Genomic DNA, 15,954 nt, shown 5'->3' on the forward strand with positions numbered 1-15,954 from the left:
AGACCGAGCCGTAAAAACCTCACCTGCTCACTCTCCAGTTTTAAACAATAGCAAATTTTTGCTATTTGTTGCTCTGATTTTCACCTCGGAGCTTCCAGAACACACAGCCTACTCAACAAAATACAACTGACTTCATCTTCACTGAAAAAATGAGAGTAAATATGTTTTCTAGAGGCTTACCTTTGCTGTGCCAGGATCAGTGGCCAAGGCTAAGGCATCACCTACAGAAGCAGAAAGAAAGATTAGCTTGATTCCTGTTTAAACACGCCCACACCGACACACACACACACACACGCTCTCCCTCACTTTCTCCTTCCTTTGCTCACTTCTTTCACACACACACAGAAAGAGAGAGAGCAGAATCTAGTCTAATGATTGTTCCACTGTTCTGACTTGTTTGTCCAAGTCTTGTTTGTTCCCCTTGACTCTGAACGAGGCCTTGAACATCATCCTTTTACTTCAACTTTAAGTTAAAGAGAGACATTTCAGGTTGCACAGGTGTCTAGCCCTCGCTTCAAGGTTGCACTCCTGCAACATGTTTTGTTCTCTGTTTTAATAAAGACTTTAAATTCCATATATTGACAAACAGTTCTGCTCAGTGAGGAAAGAGCAACTATGTCCTCAGACCTTATGCTCTGTGAAATGAGCAGAATATTAAAAGCCTGAGAATGGCTCTATCCAAAAATCTCATTCACTCAAACAAAAATGAACAAACCCAGTGTTTATGTTTAACAATTAGAAATTATATTTATTGATATTGTGAGGTAGTACAATGTATTATGCTGGTGTGGTTGGTGTGGTACAGTTGTAACTAGAGGTGGGCGATAACGGTAATTTTGATACCAAGTAAATACAGGGCCAGTATCGCCGATATCGATACCGATAGTCTTCACCATGTCGCAGCAGCAAAAGCGGGGGGTGGGGGGGTGCACACGTTACTCTTCCCAACGTCACGGAGCAATAACAAAAGGTGGGGGGTGCACGTGCTGCTCTGCGCTGAGTCACACACAGGCTTTAGCAGGAGAGCAGCGGGAGAGAAAAAAAGCTTGAGTATCAATCTTTTTACACGAGTATTGATCAATACCAATACCAGCGTTGGTATCGATATTATCGATATTTGGATCGTCCCGCCCATCTCTACTTGTAACACCATTGGCTCCCATGTGAGAGACCTGGGTTTGATTCCAAGTTTGGGCAACCAGTCTGTGCTACACCAATAAGAGTCCTTGGGCAAGACACCTTGGCCTACCTGTAATACCTGTAACCTTGTAAGTCACTCTGGATAAGAGCGTCTGCCAAAATGCCATAAATGTAAATATTATGCCACAATATGCTTGACTGGTCATGGCCATTGTGGAGGTATTTACATAAAGAACACTAAGCGATTAAGAGGTGACGGGATTAGACTTGAATTGTAAAACACTGTAAAAACAGCCTTTGTAGTTGACAGTGTTATTTATATGTGGAACAATGGCACTGTTTCTCTGTTCCAACTTCACACCAGTGACATATGATAAATGTTGCGTTGTCAAATTGATTCATTGCAGTACATTTCTCCCTTATTGCTGATCTTTAGAAACAATACAATTATTATTCCCTTGTGGGAATAATAGATGTACTATATCTAATATATATATATATATATATATATGCCTCAGCTTGTGTATGTCTGTGCATCCCTATTATACAAATTGGACTATTACTATGTTTCACGCCAGTGTCACCACACTGGATGGGCTTCCAATTGAAAATGACTGAAAAATACTACCAAGCTAGACTGTTATAGAGGCTAATCAGAACCAAGCCATTTGGAAACAACAGCAGCCTGGAATCTGCCACCACATAAAGCACAAGCTCAGTTACATGATGAAATAAATGCCCCTCTCCATTCTGTTTATCCTAATATGCAAACAAAAAACTGATCAAAAAGCTTTCTGTAAAGCTTGTCCAAGCATGCAACTCTATCTGAGATAGAATGTATTTGCAGACGGAGCATGGATTGCTCTATAGTTATTAATTATTTTGCGGTTTTCTCCTTTATGCTTGGCACTGTTTGTGACAAGGGAAACCACAACACCATCTCAAAACAATCCGATCATCAGACACCATTATAACCGTGTCTGTGTCCAATCTCTGTTGCTGAAGCGAGCGGGCTCTCCATCAGCACCACAGCCACTTCATTACGAGCAAAATTACAACGTGCACATGGCTGAGCGGCAGGGCTGCTGGAGGTGAACAAAAACACAGGTTAAGAGACGCATTTCAATGCACAAGTCATGCCTGTCAGTCAAGAAGGTGCAAAGTTCAGCCATATTGTGATTTGATTCATATTCATGCCCCCACATCCATACGACCTTAAGTAATGGGGGCAAAGGAGGTGCAATTACTCGCTGCCACAGAGGTGGAAGATTTATGGATGGTGGCTGCGCCCCTTTAAACATATTAATTTGGAGACATTTGCAATTCATTAATTCCTCTTCCCACTTCATGATGCTGAGCGTCATTATGTGGCCGCGCTGGTGGAGTGTACGCTCCCACTCCAGCATGCCCAGGTCCAGCAGTGTGCTGACTGACAGGCCGCTTAATGAGAACAGAGAGGCGCCACGGCATGACCAGCGTCAGAAGAGGCCCTTATTACACCTCGCTGGCTGAGCCTGTGGGCAGTCAACCTCCTTTCAGCCGCCCATGGGTGCGCTGCAAGCCTGGCCCCTGTCCCAGTCCACTTTTAGAACTCCTGCTTTCCCCTGCTGTGAAACACAGAGCTGGACCACACTTTGATTTGAGGGCAATGTTCTCTCTCTCTCAAGCTAACAACAGTCAACACAGACTGCTCAGCCAGGAACTGGGTGTGTTTGTTAACTCCTCAATCCCTGAAACCTGTATGTACTAATGTATGACTATGTCAAATATAAAAAGGGATTACATTTGGAGAGAGAAAAAAAAGTACATTTAATATGGGGCAGTGACAGTGCCACGATTTTGTGCCCAATCTCACCTCCCTTGATGATTTCACTCCCCAAGGACACTCAAAACCAGGGGGCATGAAATCAGGATGGGGAGGTGAGATTGGGCACCACACCAGAGCTCCTGACAACTGAGGAGTAATCTTATAGGCTGATTGATAACTGATGCTGATTCTCTTGTAAACATATTCAAGGCTGTAGAAATGTGCTGATTTAGTCATTTTATTCTATTTTTAACAACAAACAAGATATGCAAAAAATATTACATTCTAGCTACAATTTCACTTGATCCCATTCCACCTTAAATGGCATTATAATTATATTTGAGTACTCCCCCTCCCACATCTACCTTAAATTGTTAAGTTCTGAGATCCCCTCTACCCTAAACATTCTGCTAGCAACATTAACATTATGTTTCACCTTAAATGGTTTAATATGTTACAGTCAAACCCATTTTCCTTTGTGCTCTAGAAGCTACTTGAAATAACTTGCCTCTTAAAAAAGGGACTACAGAGTTCTTGTTTTTGTACAATTATTAAATAATTAAGTAATTTTAATAATGCTCACTGAAATAAATTTAAAGCAAACACAGTGCTACTAGTTTTATCAAAATAAAATGTGCTGGACAGATTCCGTTTGTGTATCATTAGTTATTTATTATTTTACCTTTCTGCACATTTTAACAATACTGTGAAAATACAGATACAGCCATGTTCATTTTGGCCACAATGATCCTGATACCACGTTTTTATACAGTTTCATGTCTTGTTCATTCAAAATAATTAAGTTCAATAAAAAATTAAACTGTTTACTACTAAAAGACATTTTCTGTGTGTTGAACTGATGAGCTGTGGTAGTATGAGCGTCAGTACGATGTTGTAGTGATCATTAAACATTTCCCAATAGTACATGTTTCTGAGAAAATCCTTGTTACATAAATCAGTACTTCTAAGACACTGAAACACTTGACTGTGAAAAAGAAATGTTGCTGCAATGCTGGTGCAACATTCTGTCTGATTTCTGATAAATAAAGCATCCATGTGGCAGACGACTTAAGCCTGCTCCCCCAGTGGAGAATCCATATGTCAGGGACAGCCTAGACATGTCTCTCAGACACTGACAAGTCTCACTAGATGCAGAATTTTAGTTTTAAACCTAAAGTAAGATGGTGTTTTCCACTGTAGCAATGCATCCAGCCAACTGTTTTAAAAGGAAGCCGACAATTACCAGTGGTCAGCAAGGCACGGAATAACACTCCTGCAGAAAGGAATTATATATAATGCAGATACATGGGTAAATGCTAAACATGTGCCTTGGTGCTTACATTAGGAGTAGAACTGACCATAAAGACCACACACACCCACACAGTATGACCACAGTCCTGAACCTAACTGACCTATCACACATTCAACAGAACCCAATTACAGTCACGTAATACTGGCATGGCCTTCCTGCTGATTAGGTACCAGGAGATAATATATTGCTCTTGGGGTAAAACACAAAAGTCTATTCTCTCTCTATAGACTCTGAATGACCTTTTCAAAAGCTGCTTAATAATTCAATAATATGCAATTATTATTATGGAGTCTGAACTAAGCATGCTCTTAAATATTGCATGAACAAAGGTTTTGTATTTCCCATATATTCCAAGTCAAAAGGATTCAAGTGCCCTACATAAAATCAAGCTGCATACGGCTACAGTGATGTATTTTATTCCTTAAATCACTCATTTGATATTAACTGAATGATGTCTTTATTAAGTAATGTCACGCAGTATGGTCTTAAAAAAAGGACACCAGATTACCCATGTCCTCTGAAACAAATGGTATTCGAGAGTCTGTCTACTCTTCTGAGACTTTACACAAGTTACTGAAAGTCATTAGAATCTCAATGAAATGCTCCGTGTTTATATGCCAGCATGGGGTCCTTATGCCCATGTGCAGCCTCTCCACAACATCTCCTCACACAAAATATTTGTTTGCCCTTTTAAACATCTTTATCAGCAATTTGTGAATCTAAAATGGAGATAAATGACCTAATTCTGAACTAAACACAACCCAGAGAATCATTTTAATTAGCAATAAAAATATTGCCACATAGCAATGAAAGGAAATCCCCCAAAAATTCCCAATTCCTTTTCCTAATTCAAAAGAGGCCCTGAAAACTAAGTTGTTTTTTTGTGTGCATTTTTCCAATATATCAACTGTATTAAGCTATGACAGGCATTTCACTTTATACAGAATTATATACACTGTGTTATGGACAAAGCCAGTGGGCCGCTGTGCTGCAGAGGGACTGACATGCTTTCAGAGGCAAGGTTCACAGCTTTTGATAAATACACAGCCCAGGCAACTTAACGCTTTCTCGCTTCCTTCCATCTTAGACCAGAGTCCTTCACAGCCCATTAAGTCATCCACTTTAGTGAAGGTCAGCCTGGGAGATGCCGGGGGGAGCCATAAAGCCCACCAGTGTCCACACACATACACACAGACACACACGCAGAAGAGAGAGAGTCAGCCCAGAGAAGCTCTAAACTAAACACTTTACACATTTCACTTCATTTCAACTCAATTTCATTTCACGCATGAATGCATATTTTGTCCGTTCTATTTCATGCATAAGGAAATGTTACGTTTCTTTCCATTTAATTTGAGCAGTTTTGATGGCTAAATGAATGGTTTGCAGCCTGGCAGTTCCTTGCAAGGAGAATCAAGTGATGTTTCAATGGCCACAGACACACACTCAGATGCAAGTTTCATAAAAGCAGGAAGCAGAGAGAAAACATACCCCCTAGCTTAGTCTGAGAGTGCAGAGAATGTCTCTACCTTTTCACAGATTTTGCTGGTTTAGTTTAAAATTCTTCATTTTTGGTTGATAATGGCCGTTGTACGACAGAGTTTTAGGGCCTCTGCGTTTAAAAAAAAAAAAAAAAAAAAAAAAAAAAAAATAGATTCAGGGAATAAAGTCAGAATTCTGAGAATATTCTCGGAATAATTCGCTGCGTATAATGGAGCAGACACAGTGTAACTGTGGAATGCAGTGTGTTCCTTAAGTCATGCTATGGTATAGATTTCAAGAATAAACACTCAGTTCTCTTCCACACCAGGACCACAGTGTGATTAGTGTTTAAACCCTGAATCGGTGCACGAACCCACGGCATGTAGTTTCACATGATACAATTAATGATCAAGAAAATGATAGATCCCATGAGGCTCCATCGCGTTACGGATCGGACTCGTACAATAAACTAAAGCCTTGTGCATTGCAGTCAGGGGCTACACTGACGGAGTCGTCATGTCGTGTGGATGCATTTAATAAATAATTCTGTTCACTTCACTGACTGCTTCTTTCACAACTCACTCATGGCACACAATGAGTCTGTCTGTCTACATATTATAATAAATAATAACCCAAACAGTGTTTCTCTACATATTCTGTGAATTATACAGACCATTTTTACTCAGATATTCTGAGATTTTTCTCAGAATTCTGACTTTATTTTAGGAATCTCGTTTTTTTTTTCTCAACGCCGTGACCCTAAAACTCCGTCGTACCATTGACGTTTACGCTGAGTGAAAAATCCATAATGATAAACAGAAATGGTCAGAGATAACAAACAAAAACCTCTCAGAAGATGATAGTTTAGTGGAAATCAGACATTTCCAGCATTTTTGCAAATCTGAATTTGATAAAGCAGAAAAGCACTGTAAATACACTACATGTACAAACGCTGCAAAAACATCCCACTGTGAATTAAATGTTTGTGTTGCCATGAACAAAAAATAGATTTACATATTTCCACCTTTTCAGCCTGCAATTCTAGGACGCAGTCATGTTTATTTTAAAAAAATCACTAGTTTTGGGAAATAAATCTGTGAGATACAGTTCAAGAAAAATGTATAATCTTTCTCCCTTTCATCTGTAAAATTATCTTAAAGATATAAGGTTCTGTTTTGAGGGCTTGTTTTTGGATAGAAACAACATGCCAATGTATCCATTTCACCTTCTGTACGCCTTATATCTTAAATCTGCTCACTTAATCCCATTACCTCTCTTCCTTCTTCTGTGTCCGCAGGTTAGAATATGTCCACGTCTTTGAATCTTCTTCCATCTATCTTCTTCTCTATCTCTCTCCCACAAGCTGAAATGGTGAAATACATGTTCGTCAGCACCTCTGCCTAATGCAATGGGCACCACACTCCTTTTTTATCTCCTGAGCTGAATCTATTTCACTTGTCGTGTTGTCAGGCCGGGGCAGAGTCTGCCTTTTTAACACGATAAATCAGCAGGACCAGGGAGCGAGGAGAAGGAAGAGAGAAAAGTGAAAAAGGACGCTTGCTATATCTGGAGCCGTAATTTCCCAATCCTGGTATGTAGGGCAAAGGAAATGAGATGTTACCTCGTCTCTAGAGTTTTAGATTATTGAATGTAATGTAACTGTATTAGGAGTGACATGACATCACACCAAATGCACAATTGATATTGAAGTTTACACTACAATACAATAGGCAAATAAGTTACTGAAATATTGTAGAAATCATATATGGACCAAAAAAAAAAACAGATGTTCTAGATGAGCATAGAGTATTCCGTGTAAGATGTGAGATCACAGATATTCAAAAAAAAAAAGGGGGGGGGGGGTTCTAAAATTAAACCACAGCTCTATATTTATCTAAGTGTTTACTGAACACAGCACAGTAACATAGCTGTGAAGACATTTTACGTATGTATTTCAAGATCAGCCACTAACTACAATTTCATCAAGCGTATTTTCAGGTGATATCTGAGAACAGATATAAAAGATCCTCCACTTGTAAAAACATAAACAGTGTTTAAAGCATTCATCTTCAGAGGGAGGAGAAATCTTCTGCTTCAGATTTGAAGGAAAATCAGGTCTTTCTGTAAATCCCTGAGGGAAGTCAAATCACTGATGTGGGTCTGAAATGATGAGGGCTGTCAAGAAGCCATGTCTGAAACAACAGACAAAAACATAAATTTGCAAAGAAGCTGCTGGAGTTCTCAAGACAATGTCCAGACTGCCCCAGAGCCCAGACGCCTGCATAACTGGATATGTTTGGAATGGAAAATTCAGCCAGCTTTTAGACTGAAATTTGGAGGAGTGAAAAATGTAAAATTGAGAAGTATTTTAATCAGAATGCAAATTCTTTTAAAAACTAATAGCAAGTCTCCTGGCGAGAATGAAAGCTGGAAGCGTGGATGCATTAAACAGTACACTGTATTTAGTTGTTTAGTCTTTCTGTGTAATTTTCTGTTAAATATATGTGGCTTTCTTTCCTGACACTGGAAAATGAATAACTGGTACTTAATGGCTGTTTTGACTGGAAATAAAAAAAAAAGGGGTGGTATGTAGTATGTGCTGCTATTGTGCAACCGTATCACTACTGAAAGAAAAAAAGAGTGTAAACCCCTCAATGTATACACCACCACATACAGTTCATGTGTCCTGTTATCTGTTATCATGTGTACAAGTTCTCTCTGCACGACCCTCTTCTGTCTTGAATGAGGGCACCATCCGTCGAGAAGTCAGAAAAACCTCAGCTCAAAAGGTCAAAAGTCAACTAAATGATTTTCAGCAGTGCAGATTCAAGATTGTTTTTTTTGTTTGTTTTTTAGTATGAATGGCACAGAAACGTTCTTCAGAACATGCAAAGTGACCATATGCAAAGACTCATCTTCTGTAACACAGGGAAAATACTTAATTTTCTGAAGCATGGTCTAAAATGCCAGACTCTGGTCTTTCCCTCCAAAACTAACACAACAGGACATTCAGAAACAGCACCAAGGCAAAGTTCCCAGGTTGCCATGGCTATAGCCGAACACACGTGTCTGTGAACAAACATTGTACTGTATCCTGTAGACATTGTAAAATTAGATTTGCTCTGTTAGAGAAAACAGAATAAACTCTGCGGAGACAAATGAGGTCCGTAAGACTCAAAGTAACAATTCATGGCCACAAATTTCAAGACTCTGCTTGCCGTATGCTTCTCTTTCTGAAGAAAAGTAGGGGTATCAACATGTGCCTTTGGCCTTGCTACCTGTACATGGGTATTTTTTATTATTTGATTTTCCTTAGCATTTAGGCCGTCAACAACATTTAAATCAGTGAAAATAGAAAATAAACTCAACCCAAAGTGAAGGTATCCAGAAACTCAGTTTTCTGTGTTGTTGTGTAAATGCAAAGTCAGGAATGTACTCCATCATCAGCTTTGTTTGGCATTAGAACGTCTGCCACTGTCTCCTTTACATGCGGTGATTTTGCACAAACGGAACACAACCAAAATAGTGGGGGGTTTTTAAACATTGCTAACAGAACTTGTGACTTTTTACACATAAATGTACAGTTACTCTTAAACTACACTGAGGAACAGAGGCATCAAAAAGCTCTACTGAGGTCACTGCTACATTCAGCACTCCCACATACAAACACAGCAGCCTAAGACCTAGTCAGATCTCGAGCTGGTGGGACAATGCTGCAGAAATTTTCCTTTATCAAGGACATCACTTTTGCTGTTGAGTAAGCTGCTTCTCCCACACAGTGAAGGGCAGAGCAGTGTGTTTTTGAATTTTTTGTGAATGCAGATTGATTTGAAAATAATGCTTTTGTGGAAGGGATAATTAGAAAAAATAGGACTAGACCTTTATAGCCACTGCTCTTCGAGGAAACGCTGGAAACACAGATACTTTGAGGATTTTATTATAATCAGCCACATAAACATTGCAACTAGAACTGATCCAGAAGGCACTGGATATAACATTTCACACCACAGAACGCAAATGGCACTACCATGACTTTATTCCCCTCTAGTCCACGTTTGGCACTGGGGAGTGTCCCCATCTATTTGCAATGCAAACTGTATCAACACCTGATTCCAAACTGGGTGCATTTTAAAGTCCCATATATCCTCATCATATTTGAGAAAACATCAACATTTCGTTTAAATAAACGTGCAATACTTTACCCACATTACAGTGGGGCCAAATGTTAATTCTTTTTCACAACTAAAATTTCTCACTGTAGCTCAAGGAAATATCTAAATGCTGAAGAGGGTGCCGACTGTTTCACTAATTACACATAGACCTTGTCACTTTGACTTCATCAGTGTGTCATTAGTGACTCATTATGAAACAGTTTGTTTCTAATGTGCGATCTGTCAGCACAGGCCTGTGATGGCGCTCTGGCTGCGGTAAAGGCTGCGTGTTGCTAACATGTCCCAGCAAGGGGCACAAAGGGCTGAGGCAAGACTGGAGGGAGAAGCCCCTCAGGCCATTTGCTGCCTGAGCCAGAGTTAGCTCCCGAAAAAAAAATAAATAAATAAAAAAAGAAAGAAATAAAGCTTTCTCTTTGTGTTAAATAAGCCCCTGATGCTTGGGTGCTAACATCTGTTGTAAGTGTGAGCAGACTGAGTCATTATTGCTGCTCCGTGCATGTCTTTGCGCATCTCTTAACAACCAAACAGCGTGCTCCTCCAATTAAAACCCTGGCTCAGACTGACAGCAGGAGCTATGGAGAGAGAACAACGACTTAATGTTAAGAAAAGTGTAGGAAAATGGGTAAAGATAATGAGGTGGGAGAGGAAGGGAAAACAGTGCGAATTGGATTCTTGATGGAGTCAGTGAGCAGGGGAATGAGATGGGATAGTGAGGAAAATTAAGTTTTTCCTTCACGAAGTAGCTGCTGGAGGGTACCTCTCATACCAACCTGGGCCTTATTACTTTCCTTTATGGGCAGCAGGAAAAACCAATTAACTCAACAGCTGGAGACTGCAGAGAGAAGGAGGAGGAGGAGGAAGAGGAGGTGGAGGAGGATGGTCATGGAGAGCATCTGTGGTGACTGGATTTGTTGTTACATGACTCAATCATCTGCTATACAGACAAAACAAACCAATATAAAGTACAATCCTAATTTATTTTAAGCATATATATGTTTGTAACAGAATAATTTGGCATAGTATTTTAAATTACCTTACAATTCACATTTCAAGCTCATAAGACAGTGGTGGGTTGGCTGTATGAGTCTCAAAGGAAGCCTGAGTTTGCCTCCCAACTTCCCTGGGCTGATGAGCCTGTGTGCAACAGCAGAGACTGTATATAACATTAGTGTTCGGCTTCTTTCAAATGGCCCAAATGGTTTGTTGCCCACTGGATTTCAAACTGTACAAACTCCACGCCTGCTCCAGCCAGGTACACACCTTCTAGACGAAAGGGGGCTGCATGTGTATACGTCCTCGTGCGGTCAAGTGTGTAGGCGCCCTAAGTCAGCATGCTTTATGAACGAGCCGCAATGCAAGTCAAATTCGCCTTACAGGAACAGCTTGAAATTCTGTTGGTCTGAAAATGGTTATGTAAATATACAACGATTATGTAAAACTTACAAAAAGAATGTAGAAAATGATTCTGTAAAAACAAATTGGTTCTGGTACATAAAACCACACAGATGAGAAAATAAAAAATTAAATATGGGCCCCTCAAATAACTGCATAGTTTTACTGTTGTTCTCATCCAGAGCTACAGCTTAGTTGGTTTCTGTGTTCTGTAAATCTCTAGAACTCAGCAGGGACTCCAGTGTCTGCATGTATTTGTTTCAAATTGCTCAACATTCGCCAATTTCACAGATGCTTTTTAACAAACAAGAAGAGCTGGAGTCCTGGGTCTTAAAAAAAAAAAAATACCGGTTCACACAACAGTTGTTGATGGATGGAGGTAAGCACTTATGCTGCATAAACACAGCTCAGCAGTTGGTCACCGAAAAACAATATAAACCCAAAACTAGCAGCCAGTGATGTGTTTACAACAGCAATTCACAAACCCTTTTATTGTGCAAGTGTCTGTTTTCTGTTTTGGAGAATATATTTTTGCCAAAATAACTGCACACTGACATGTCTGAGAACCTTAAAAACAAGCTCAGGAGTTCTGACTTTCAAAACAGTCCACTGTGAGATGCTTCAAAACATAATTTTTCCTCTGCCGAGACTCAAATAAGTGAATTTTCTATTCCTATATGGCATAATCTCTTGAGTGAATGTGAAACAGCTGCAGCTTAAATTATGGCAATTGCTTACTGATGGCAGGCTGCAGATGTTCCGTTGTTTATGAGAGTATAAGAGCCAAAAATCAAGACGCAGCAAGCCCATGGCCAACGATAAAGTGCAGTCCTTCACAGTATAGGAGATCCTGAATAATTTATCTCTGCCTGTCTGCCTCCATCCTCACGCAGACTTAGCTCGCTCAGAGCTGGGAGGAGCCTCTCTTGACATGTTCCTTGCCTCTTTCCAAGCACAAAGCCCAGTTCTCACCATTAGTCACTGCTAAACTTAAACAGAGATTCCCTCAGCTCCCTTATTTTAATGTAGTGAACCCAAAGCAAAATGACCTTTAGGATTCTACTGCAGACGCCAAGGGAAGCAAAAGGATAAAGAACCAGAGGAGAATGAACCTTCACACTGGTTTTACCCTGCCACGTCGTCAGCTTCCACACACACTCTCGTCTTCCTTTAAAGATGGATTTCGCAAGTGTAGTTTTATATTTCAGCAACAGCTGGCATCTTCTGCCACATTCACATTTGCTTCTAAACGGCAGATTTAAAATTCAGAGCTTTCCTGGAACACATTTAATTTAGATTAGTGTTAGTCATTGTGAACTGCAATCTTGTGCACTACAAGTTAATTGGAACATTCATAAGTGCTCTCCTTGCTTCAGATGCCATGCGTTTGATGCTTAAGCTGGAACTCTTTCTGGCAGGCAGTGGGGGATGTTGTTACAATCTGCACAGTAGTCAGGATTATGGAAGATGATTGATCAAGACATTTCTTGAGAAAATCTTCAAGCCCACCTGGTGCTAAGGGTGTAACAATTTACAGTAAAATATTCTGTACAGTATAGTACAGAAAAGCAAACAAATGTAATGTATATATAAAAAAAGGATAATTAATTAAAAAATTACATTTACATTTGTTATCAGTTGTGGAAACCAAGTCAATAATCATCACTAAGCACTTGGGTGTATCCTAACAACATAAAGTGTAGGGCATGGGCGGGGTGGGGGGAGTCTTACACTGCTCCAACACACAAAGTGGGCTTTAATGTTTTAGGATTTGTAAATATTAAAAACATTGATATTTGAACAAAAAGCTCAGAAGCAGAATAAAACACAAGGATGTAGAGTCCACAACTCGCTAAAGCATCAGGTTTTTTACACCGATATCTAAAAACAGTTCAAATTCGTATTGACTTCACTGCTGAAAATGTTTGCTTTCACATTTTTTTTGTATTTTTCTTTCTTTTGTCTAATTAAGTGTGACACAAAGAAAGAGAACTCAACTTTGTTGAGTGCAACACACCACATCCACTTTAAGACTGATGACTTTCATTCATGAGACCCAATTCTTGACAAAATACATCTCTAATTTTTTTTAAATACTGAAAAATTATTTCCATAAAATCCTTTACAGATTACTGTATATTGTCACTCATTCATCCATCCATTTCCTGCAACCACTTATCCAGTTCAGGGTTGTGGTGTGTCCGGAGCCTACCCGGAATCACTGCGTGGGAGGTGGGAACACACCCTGAGACACACACTCACACCTATGGGCACTTTTTGAGTCGCTAATCCACTTACCAATGTGTGTTTTTGGACGGTTAATCTTAGGCTAATTATAAGGTGGAATTGGTGACAACTAATGATGGGGGAGAAAATGAGAACGCAATAATAAAAATAATAATAATACGTTTTGGAGGAGATACTGTTATCAAAAACCAAACGCAATCTTGACTGAGACTCGAAAACCATATCAAACCCGAAAATCAGTGTATCGTTGTATTTGTCACAGGCAGCACTGCTGCTCCTTGCTGAGCGCGGCTAAAGTAATCCAAGACAATTTGAGACCATTGTAGTTAAATTAAATCAAAGTGGAGTGGAATAAATGGGAAATAACTTACAATGAGGGCATGAAGATGCAATGTCAATTGAGTACAAAAGAATCTTGTGTAACTTCGTCCAGTGACAAATCCTGAGAATACAATGACACCAGTAAGTGCTCTGTGAGTGAGTAGAGGAGATGGATATAAAGGAGAGGAAACACAAAAGTAGAATATGAGAGCAGGGAAAGCAGCCAGGCTTATGAGGGGGTTGTCAGCAAAAAGCTCTCTTTGTTGGCAGTAGTCCCTGTTCAGTCGCCGGTCTCACTGTGCTACACTATCATTAGCTGGAGAATAGAGGCCAGAATCCATGGCAAACTGCCTCACTCTCCAAATAAAGAGAGAGAAATAGCTTGAAACGTTGAACAGATTCAGTTAAATAATTTCTGAAAGCTTGTACTTAGGGATGGGCACGAAAACCAGGGCAGTCGATTATATGCAAATTAGTTTTTATTACATTATTTGTTGGTCTAAAATATCTCATGACTGAACCAAAAAAGACATGTCTGACCACTACGCTCCAACAGATGGCACTGTATCAGAGATTCCAGCGAGTTAAACAAAGAAAAGCTTAGACCAGTTAGCAGCTCCATGCTCTAACTGACAATCAGGGGATGTTATTTACTCCAAACTGAAAAGGCTAGTGTTTATGGTAACATGGAATTGTGCTTTCGATTCAGTTACCACAAACACAATCAATTATTATTAATCAATGAATGACCTGAAAAACTGATTATCAAATTTGATTGAAATTGGCCTCCCTAAATGCATTGCCTAAATTAAAGCTTGGCTGTCTTTAAAAGCTCCATAAACGTAAAGTATTGAAAGATACAGGGCCAAAAGCAGAACAGACCTAGCTGACTTAGTTTTCAATACATCCATCTGCTGAATATCATTTAATTTGAGCTGACTCCAAATGGAGCAATACCAAATTACATCCAGAAATGAAAGGGAAATGCGTCATGAGGAGCAGGTGCATTTGAAGGTCTGGAGGATGTGAGTGAGGTCACGGACTGAAGTTTACACTGTGTTTGAACCAGGCACTTGAGGCCAGTTGTATGGCAGATAATTTAACTTGCAGTAGAAGCTGTACAGATAAACAAGGAATGGGAGAAGTTGCCTCAGAGAGTAGCTTTAACCTCTAATGTTCATTGCGTATCAAAACATTTGATATCTAATAAAGTGGTCTCTACATGAATACAGAGTGTATCTTTTGTAGCAGTAAACATTTGATATCAGCACAATGGTGCTTTATGAAGTCTGTGCCTCCTGGAGGAAGATGCTACTGATGGGGTAGTCACACACCCATGGTGCTGCCTTCTGTTTAGCCCTCCACCACATCCACAAAGGCTTGATCTCATACTGAGTGCCTGCTATTATTATTAATGCTACAGGCTCATAGCCAGAGTCCCCTCTGACCAAGACGCATTAGTGGAAATACGAATGTGACAGGCCATGCCAGTATCTAGCAAGTACCAACAGAGGAAACATCAGCAACCGAACTTGTATTATACTGAATACAGCGGCACTCCATCTGGAGGTTCTAATCATCTCTACCCCAACTGGGCTGAGGAACCGTAACCAACATATTTTCACATACATTTCATTGGATTTTTACTACAGACTCCCAAATATTTACTATATATATATATATATATATATATATATATATATATATATATATATATATATATATATTAATTAATGTTCAGTAATAACGGAGTGCAATTCACATTGTGATTTTATGTTTACATAGAAATTCCATTTTCATGTGCAAATTCCATTAAATAACATCAGATACTGTGAAATGCTACATTTTCTTTGTTTTATTTTGAGAAACACAACTCATAATTGTGATTCTCTGCTATTCTAGATTTTAATGCAACCTACAGAAAAAAAGGAAATCAACAGAACTTCCCTAATTTTCTGATCCAAACTAGAAACTACAAGTACAGTTCACAACAAAGCATTTCCCACTATGTGCTGGGGTGTGTTCCATTGCTTTGTATGCCATTTTCCATGCAGTTTTCCCAGACTTGCATCCTAGAGTGT

The 15,954-nt window shown here is 39.5% G+C and overlaps 1 protein-coding gene across 4 annotated transcripts in view; it reads right to left on the minus strand.

The window, feature by feature from the left end:
- The window catches only part of ndst2b (N-deacetylase/N-sulfotransferase (heparan glucosaminyl) 2b), an 82,813-nt gene that overhangs the window by 53,761 nt on the left and 13,098 nt on the right, over window positions 1–15,954 (minus strand). For 3 of the 4 annotated variants that reach the window (XM_066665400.1, XM_066665403.1, XM_066665399.1), the window contains one exon: window positions 181–221. The gene's annotated coding sequence lies outside the window, so the exon portion shown is untranslated. Of the gene's footprint in view, window positions 1–180; window positions 222–7,012; window positions 7,105–15,954 lie in introns of all 4 variants that reach the window. The other variant, XM_066665401.1, reaches the window with a different exon arrangement.

Source organism: Hoplias malabaricus, chromosome 3 (genome assembly GCF_029633855.1).
Source record: "Hoplias malabaricus isolate fHopMal1 chromosome 3, fHopMal1.hap1, whole genome shotgun sequence".
NCBI classification, from domain to species: domain Eukaryota; kingdom Metazoa; phylum Chordata; class Actinopteri; order Characiformes; family Erythrinidae; genus Hoplias; species Hoplias malabaricus.